The following is a 7,965-nucleotide window of genomic DNA, read 5'->3' as shown; positions in this document are numbered from 1 at the left end:
TCTGTATGGTTTGTTCCCCCTTTGCCGTAAGAAAATGTTTTATTTTAAATTCATAGTGGGGGACTTGGTACGTATATCCAAGTTGAGGGGTGTTTTCAACAAAAAATATGAGCAAGGTTACGGCGATGAGGTGTTCACCGTTACCGAATGTCTACCTCGCATACCCCCTGTCTACAAGTTAAAAGATTATGACGGGGAGCTTATAGAGGGATCGTTTTATGAGAAGGAACTACAGAAGGTACAGATGGGTAAAGACAAAGTATTTGACGTGGAGGAGATTCTAGATCATAAGAGAGAAAAGGGTAAAAAATGGGTGTTGTTCCGTTGGAAAAACTGGCCCCAAAAGTTCAACAGTTGGGTTTTAGAGCACGATGTGGTGGAGGCATCGGGGGTTAACTTAAACCCTCATGCATGATAAATACAACGTCATTCGCGTGTACACAGGAGTGCATCATGGAACACAGCGGCTTCTACCTGACCCTCCCCAGTAATGCGTCTGCATATATATATATCGCAATAACCAAATTCGAATTATACAACCAATTTTCCAAAGCCTATAGAGTTATCCGAGGCGTGGGAAGTAGGTCTCAGCGAGATTACATACCCACATAGTTGGTATAATATCAAGGATAAGGACCGGGATTTTTATTGCAAAAGGATATCGGAACCTGCGAAACTTATAAAGATTAAAAAAGGGTTCTATAGAACCATCGACAGGATCGTCTCAGAGTTGAACGAACTCCTAACCCAGAACAATACGGAAATACTCTTGAGCTACAACCCTATTCATAAACGTGTACAAATCTCAGGGGCTGCGGATAGGGGTATAAAGACCACCGGTAATTTAGCCTACATGTTGGGGATGGTTCCCAATAAATGGACGTATATGAAAGATAAATTAGCCCCATTCCCTGCGGATATACATGCAGGGTTTTACAACATATTTGTGTATACCGACATCATATCATATCAGAGGTTAGGAGACAGTTGTGTGCCCCTCCTGAGAACAGTTCATATAGAGGGAAAGGATGGAGGGATAGTCACTGTCACCTACGACAAGCCACACTACGTACCTGTAAGCAAGAAATATATTGAAAAAATTCTGGTTGAGCTTAAAACGGATTACAACGAAAACATAGAATTTACTTATGGTAAAACGATTGTAAAACTCCACTTTAGGCCCTCCAAAGCCTCTACATATATAATATACACTGCTCAAAAAAATAAAGGGAACACTTAAACAACACAATGTAACTCCAAGTCAATCACACTTCTGTGAAATCTAACTGTCCACTTAGGAACCAACACTGATTGACAATAAATTTCACATGCTGTTGTGCAAATGGAATAGACAACAGGTGGAAATTATAGCCAATTAGCAAGACACCCCCAATAAAGGAGTGTTTCTGCAGGTGGGGACCACAGACCACTTCTCAGTTCCTATGCTTCCTGGCTGATGTTTTGGTCACTTTTGAATGCTGGCGGTGCTTTCACTCTAGTGGTAGCATGAGACGGAGTCTACAACCCACACAAGTGGCTCAGGTAGTGCAGCACATGCAGGATGGCACATCAATGCGAGCTGTGGCAAGAAGGTTTGCTGTGTCTGTCAGCGTAGTGTCCAGAGCATGGAGGCGCTACCAGGAGACAGGCCAGTACATCAGGAGACGTGGAGGAGGCCGTAGGAGGGCAACAACCCAGCAGCAGGACCGCTACCTCCGCCTTTGTGCAAGGAGGAGCAGGAGAAGCACTGCCAGAGCCCTGCAAAATGACCTCCAGCAGGCCACAAATGTGCATGTGTCTGCTCAAACAGTCATGCTTACAGCCCAACACCGTGCAGGACGTTTAGCATTTGCCAGAGAACACCAAGATTGGCAAATTCGCCACTGGCGTCCTGTGCTCTTCACAGATGAAAGCAGGTTCACACTGAGCACATGTGACAGACGTGACAGAGTCTGGAGACGCCGTGGAGAACGGTCTGCTGCCTGCAACATCCTCCAGCATGACCGGTTTGGGGGTGGGTCAGTCATGGTGTGGGGTGGCATTTCTTTGGGGGGCCGCACAGCCCTCCATGTGCTCGCCAGAGGTAGCCTGACTGCCATTAGGTACCGAGATGAGATCCTCAGACCCCTTGTGAGACCATATGCTGGTGCGGTTGGCCCTGGGTTCCTCCTAATGCAAGACAATGCTAAACCTCATGTGGCTGGAGTGTGTCAGCAGTTCCTGCAAGAGGAAGGCATTGATGCTATGGACTGGCCCGCCCGTTCCCCAGACCTGAATCCAATTGAGCACATCTGGGACATAATGTCTCGCTCCATCCACCAACGCCACGTTGCACTACAGACTGTCCAGGAGTTGGTGGATGCTTTAGTCCAGGTCTGGGAGGAGATCCCTCAGGAGACCATCCGCCACCTCATCATGAGCATGCCCAGGCGTTGTAGGGAAGTCATACAGGCACGTGGAGGCGACACACACTACTGAGCCTCATTTTGACTTGTTTTAAGGACATTACATCAAAGTTGGATCAGCCTGTAGTGTGGTTTTCCACTTTAATTTTGAGTGTGACTCCAAATCCAGACCTCCATGGGTTGATAAATTGGATTTCCATTGATTATTTTTGTGTGATTTTGTTGTCAGCACATTCAACTATGTAAAGAAAAAAGTATTTAATAAGATTATTTCTTTCATTCAGGTCTAGGATGTGTTGTTTAAGTGTTCCCATTATTTTTTGGAGCAGTATATTATTAGTATTTTATATATATATATTACTATTATTTTATTTATTTTTTATATAAACATAATACTAATAAATTAAAATGGTTATGGAACACAACCACCATCTCGACCCTAAACGTTATGTCTCATACTATGTTGATCAAGTGGGTAATGCGTTACCCGGCTATCATGGATCCCCGACCATGTACGGTTCTGGGATATGAGGTATATTTTGTAACCTCTTTAGGATGGTTTTACCGTTTATGAAGAGAAGCCTCAGCATAGCCAAACCCCATTTAAAATCAGCGGCTAAAAATATAGTAAGTGAGGTTGTAGCCAATGCTATGACCCGAAGGGCGTCACCAGATGCCGAGCATCAAGAAGGCTCGGGGCTTATGATGTTGTCTCGAAGACCAAAAAAGAGACCTCCGGGTATAAGGCGCAGGCCTGCCCCTAAAAAGAGGAGGTTAACCATTAAAAGAAACTCAGTAACTCAAAGACGTGGTAAAGTGAGGAGGTCTGGACCAAAAACGGCAAAAAGAATACTCGGAAGTAGTTTCTGAAAGAACAAGCAACATGTCTCTTTTACACCGCATGTCCTCTGAAGCTATAAAAACAGAGCTCGATCTTTTCACGGCCCCCTTAACCCAACATTCAATAGACAGGTCCAGTTATGTGGAGATAGCCCCATTCTCTGCCATTACCGACAACGGTCCTATAGAATTTTTCATACCAGGCCACAGTGACAACTGTCTGGACCTCAACAACACCTTGGTGCATTTACGTCTAAAAGTGACCAAAAGAGATGGTACTAATATTGCAAACGATGCCAAAGTGAGTCTCATTAATTACCCCTTGGCCACCATCTTCTCCCAAGTGGATGTGACTTTGGTGGAACGCCTAATCAGTCAAAGCAGTGCCACATACCCCTATAGGGCCATCATAGAGTGTTTACTCAACTACACCGAAGACACTCTCAAGACACAATTCAGCGCCGGGCTGTTTAGCAAGGATACTGCAGGAGCCTCTATGGAATCGATAGACCCTTCCACCGGTGCAAACAAAGGACTGGAGGCACGCGCTCACTACTGTGCCGAATCTCGAGAGTTTCATCTGCTAGGTCCTATACACTCTGACATTTTCTTTCAAGAACGTTTACTCTTAGATTCGGTTGATTTAAGACTAAAATTTACCAGGGCCAAGGAAGAGTTTTGTCTGATGTCTGCCCAAGACGGTGACTTTAGTTTAAAAGTGTTGAGGGCAACGCTTTTTATTAAAAAAGTGTCTGTATCTCCGGCAGTTCGTCTGGGTCACTCACAGGCTTTGATGAAAGGAAATGCCCTTTACCCTCTCCAAAGAATTACTATGAAAACCTTTAGCATACCTGTGGGCAGTAGAATCTGCAGTCAAGAAAACCTTTTTCTTGGCCCTTTACCCCGCTACATGGTTATAGGTTTGGTTGATCACGCCTCTGATACGGGCAGCTTACATAAAAAAAACTTTAATTTTCAACACCTCAATGCAGAGTATGTAGCTCTCTGTCAGGACGGACGTCAGGTCCCTGCTAAGGCTTTCCAACCGCAATTTAATAACAACATATCTGTGTGAGAATTTTACAATCTATTCCTGGCTACCGGGAGGCATCTAAAAAATCTCTCTTTACCTATTGACAGAAATGATTTTGCAGAGGGTTACACATTGTATGCTTTCAATTTATCCCCTGATGATGACACCTCAGGAAATCTGTCTGTGGTGTCCCAAGGTAACCTCAGGCTGGAAATGCGTTTCCGTACACCTTTAGCCTGTACAGTTAGCATGATTGTTTATGCATGCTCTGATTCAATCTTGGAAGTAAAAGCCCGAAGACAAGTCTTAGTGGATTATTATTAGGGATCGTTGAGCAAAGACATGAATACCCAAGAGTTGGAAGGGCTCATGATCCGCCTGATTGGAAAACAATTTTGTGGAGTGTGGGCTTGTGATGAATTACCTATTGAGAAATGGCCTGAGCGGCCGGCCATGTTTATTGTCAATACCCATCCTAAACACATGCCTGGTGAACATTGGCTAGCTGTGACCTTAGAAGATGAAGGAGGAAGAAAAATCTCAACTTTTTTTGATTCCTACGGCTTTCCCCCCGGTTTTTCACATTTTCCCAAATCTATTAAAGAATTTTTGACCAAAAACGGGTCAAAGATCTACTACAGCATCAAACAAGTACAAGATAACCTTTCCACTACATGTGGTCAACACTGTGTATTCTACCTATGCCAAAGAGCCTGTGGAGTTTCTTTTGAAGATGTTATGTCTCTTTATAATGATGATTTAGGAAGTAATGATACCGTTGTAGCTTGTTTTGTTAGAAAATATAAAGTGTTCAAATATGTGTCCTTTAAGACCGTGTAATCAAGGCGTATGCTCACGTCAAATGTTTCAAGAATGCCACAAATGTTAAATTGCTTAATTTTTCAAATAAAATGTATTGAATTTAGTCATAGTCATTCAAAAGTCATTCAAAAGTCTAACCACCCCGAGAGATCGGGATTAGGAAAAGGTCCGGAGGCGTTCAGGGGGGTAAATGAGTCATCACCATCCCCTTCATAGGGGGGGGTTGTTGGGACATCTTTAGGGGTGCTGTAGCTCAGTGAAGGTTTTTGTTTTAAAGCTTGAATCTGTTGACGAAGCTTATAGTTGGGTACCCCCGAGAGGGGAATGTTGAGGATTGCCAGGGCTTTAAGAAACTGACGCCACCCTGGAGGTCTTCGGTCATCAGCAACCTTGTGGGCTGCCGTGGTACTTTTAAGCAAGTCAAGCATATGTGAACCCTTGACAACAGCGCCCTGAAGGGTAAACTCTCCTTGGTCATTCCAAGTAGCGGTCCCCTTTGAGTCTTTTGTCTTGTTCATAATGTATCTAACAGTTTTCCTGTTACGTGCTGGAACATGTGTCAACATGTCATGCATAACATTATTTTCAACACGAATTTGATCTTCAGCCGGTAAGATCGCAGGTACAGGTATTACAGGGGCTTGGCTCTTTCTAGGCGCGTCATCTTTTAAAGGTTCCGGTAGGGAAAGCGTTAAATGGTTGGTCTCTCTCTCTCACCTTGTTTTACCAAGGCCAAATACCTTTGCAAGAGGTTTGTGTATTTTTGGACCTTATCATAGGGGTTCAATCCTTTTCGGTTCAAAATATCCTTCATGACCGTATCCAAATCATTTTCCGCTGTTTGTCTGATATTTTCAGGACCCTGCATTTGTTTTTTAAGTCTATCCAACTCTTGTTGAGGCACCAAGTACATTTTATTTGCCATCACACTCCGTGTTCAACCCCCACGTCTGGCCGCAATAAGGCTGGTGATGAAGGGCACAGCTATAGTTAGCAACGGCAGAAGAAAACCCCCAGACTGTTGTAGGCTATGTCTTTTCTTTTGAAGACTGGCCCTTTTATTGGCAAAGAGTTCTATCGCGGTCTTTTGTCTCTTTAATTTTTGTAATTGAGTCATGGTGAGTGGAATGTGCCCTTTGAGAAGATTCAAAGCAATCTCACATAGGGATAATATGAGATCTGAAGAACAGTGACCCAAGATGGCCTTCCGTTCTTTAGCTGTAGCCCCAACTATGCTTCTCAAGAGGGGCAGGTTTCTTTTTAAACGCAGAGACATAGCGGTTACTATTTAGGAATGTACGCAGCCGGCCACTCCCACGGGAACAGGCCGGTTCGGAGCCTCAGGTGTTCTGGAATATTTGCTTTTAAATCCACGATTAAATAAGAAAATGGCGCTTTGGTAGCGTCCTCATAGCTCCCCATAAAGTAGGATTTCCTTCCCGGGTACATCTGCTGAGCTAGAGTGTTAATTTGTAGTTTGTCTCTAGGGTTTTTGAACAAAACCATGTAATTGGCATTCAAACTAATGGTATGGCTATTTTTACCTTGGTGAAACACATTCTGCAACAAGTAAAGCACGGACAGGTTTCTATGATGAGGATATTGGGTAAAAGCTCGTGCAATTACAGGATGTTCGCTACCTGCAAATAGCATATCGTCCAAAACCAGCAGGGCTTGTAGCATAAGTCAGTAGCCAAAGTGCAATGTGGTCCCGTCAGGTAAAAGCAGTCTCTTGTCATAGACTACCCTGAATCTTTTAGTAAGTGGGGCATTCCTTAGATGGAAGCCCTTTTTATCCCTAACAATTTTATTTTTTTGTAGGAGCTCAAAATCTCCAAGTCACTAATTCCGTTTTTTTATGAACCCCTCGACCAAGCGTGTGATTGATTCCAAGTTTACACGCGGGGCATTGTTCTACGCTAGAAGGATAGATCCTGACTGTATTGCCGCTCGAGTAAAACCACCATTCGTTTGTGTAGCAAGACATTTCTGGATTTTAGAGCCCTGGAAAAGGCAGTAATAAACCTAGCTTGTTCTATTTCAGGTTTGGGTGTTTCTACATAAGAATTGGAGGAATCAAGAAGGTTGGCCAATTCGCAGAGGAGCAAGTCGTCTACCTCGGGAATGTCATTTAAAACGGTGAAATCATCCGGTTTCGTTGTTTTATTGGGAATGTCCGGCGTGCCAAAATCCTCCACGTGCTCTCGGTGTGTATGGTCTTCTGTGCCGTTATACGCCGGGGAGGAGTCTGATAGAAAATAATATATAGAAAATAGGTTATTAAACATAAAAATATCTTAGGTTAAAAATGTCAAATACATTTCAGACATAATACTATATATTAACAATACATAATTAAATTACCTCGGCTTTTTTGACGCGGGCTGTTCTGACGAATCGCGGAAACCGTGGGCTCTAGACTTTTTTCACCAGGCCTTCCAGATTCTGCCGGGCATGTCTCGTTGGAGTCTGAAAAACATTCTTTGTCATTGTTTTAACATATTCAATCATAAAAATGTATAAATTCTAATAAAATATGTATAACTAATAACATATACAATGGCTTCATACCTTGTCCATGTAGCACCGTTTCTTGAAGCAGTAAGTTTCCGGACCAGTAACATTTTTCGGGCTGGGGTGATTCTGCGCAATGCACTTGCGCACATGTTGTGCGTTGCGTGCGTGTGGTGGTTCCCGGGGGAGTTGATGTGAGGATTCTTGGTGCGTTTGAAAAAACGTTCGTACAGAACAAGAGAATAGCATCTATGTCATCTGCTCCTCCGAAGTCGTTCAGAGTACATAATGCAGCAGGGATCCTTTTTTGTGGTCTGTCAGCTGTAAACACAAAAAATAGCTTTAAATATA

At 43.4% G+C, this 7,965-nt stretch overlaps 1 long non-coding RNA gene across 1 annotated transcript; it reads right to left on the bottom strand.

Moving 5' to 3' along the window:
• Positions 1 to 2,790: 2,790 nt before the first annotated feature.
• On the bottom strand, positions 2,791 to 7,713 carry LOC123727291 (uncharacterized). Its single transcript, XR_006759225.1, has 3 exons — positions 7,672 to 7,713; positions 7,465 to 7,569; positions 2,791 to 7,348 (listed from the first exon to the last, which is right to left on the bottom strand). It is a non-coding gene; the product is annotated as an uncharacterized lncRNA (long non-coding RNA).
• Between the last annotated feature and the right edge of the window lie 252 nt (positions 7,714 to 7,965).

This window comes from Salmo salar, chromosome ssa15 (assembly GCF_905237065.1).
Source record: "Salmo salar chromosome ssa15, Ssal_v3.1, whole genome shotgun sequence".
Lineage (NCBI taxonomy): Eukaryota > Metazoa > Chordata > Actinopteri > Salmoniformes > Salmonidae > Salmo > Salmo salar.
The sequence above is the reverse complement of the archived record's forward strand: the minus strand, read 5'-3'. Positions and strand labels throughout refer to the sequence as shown.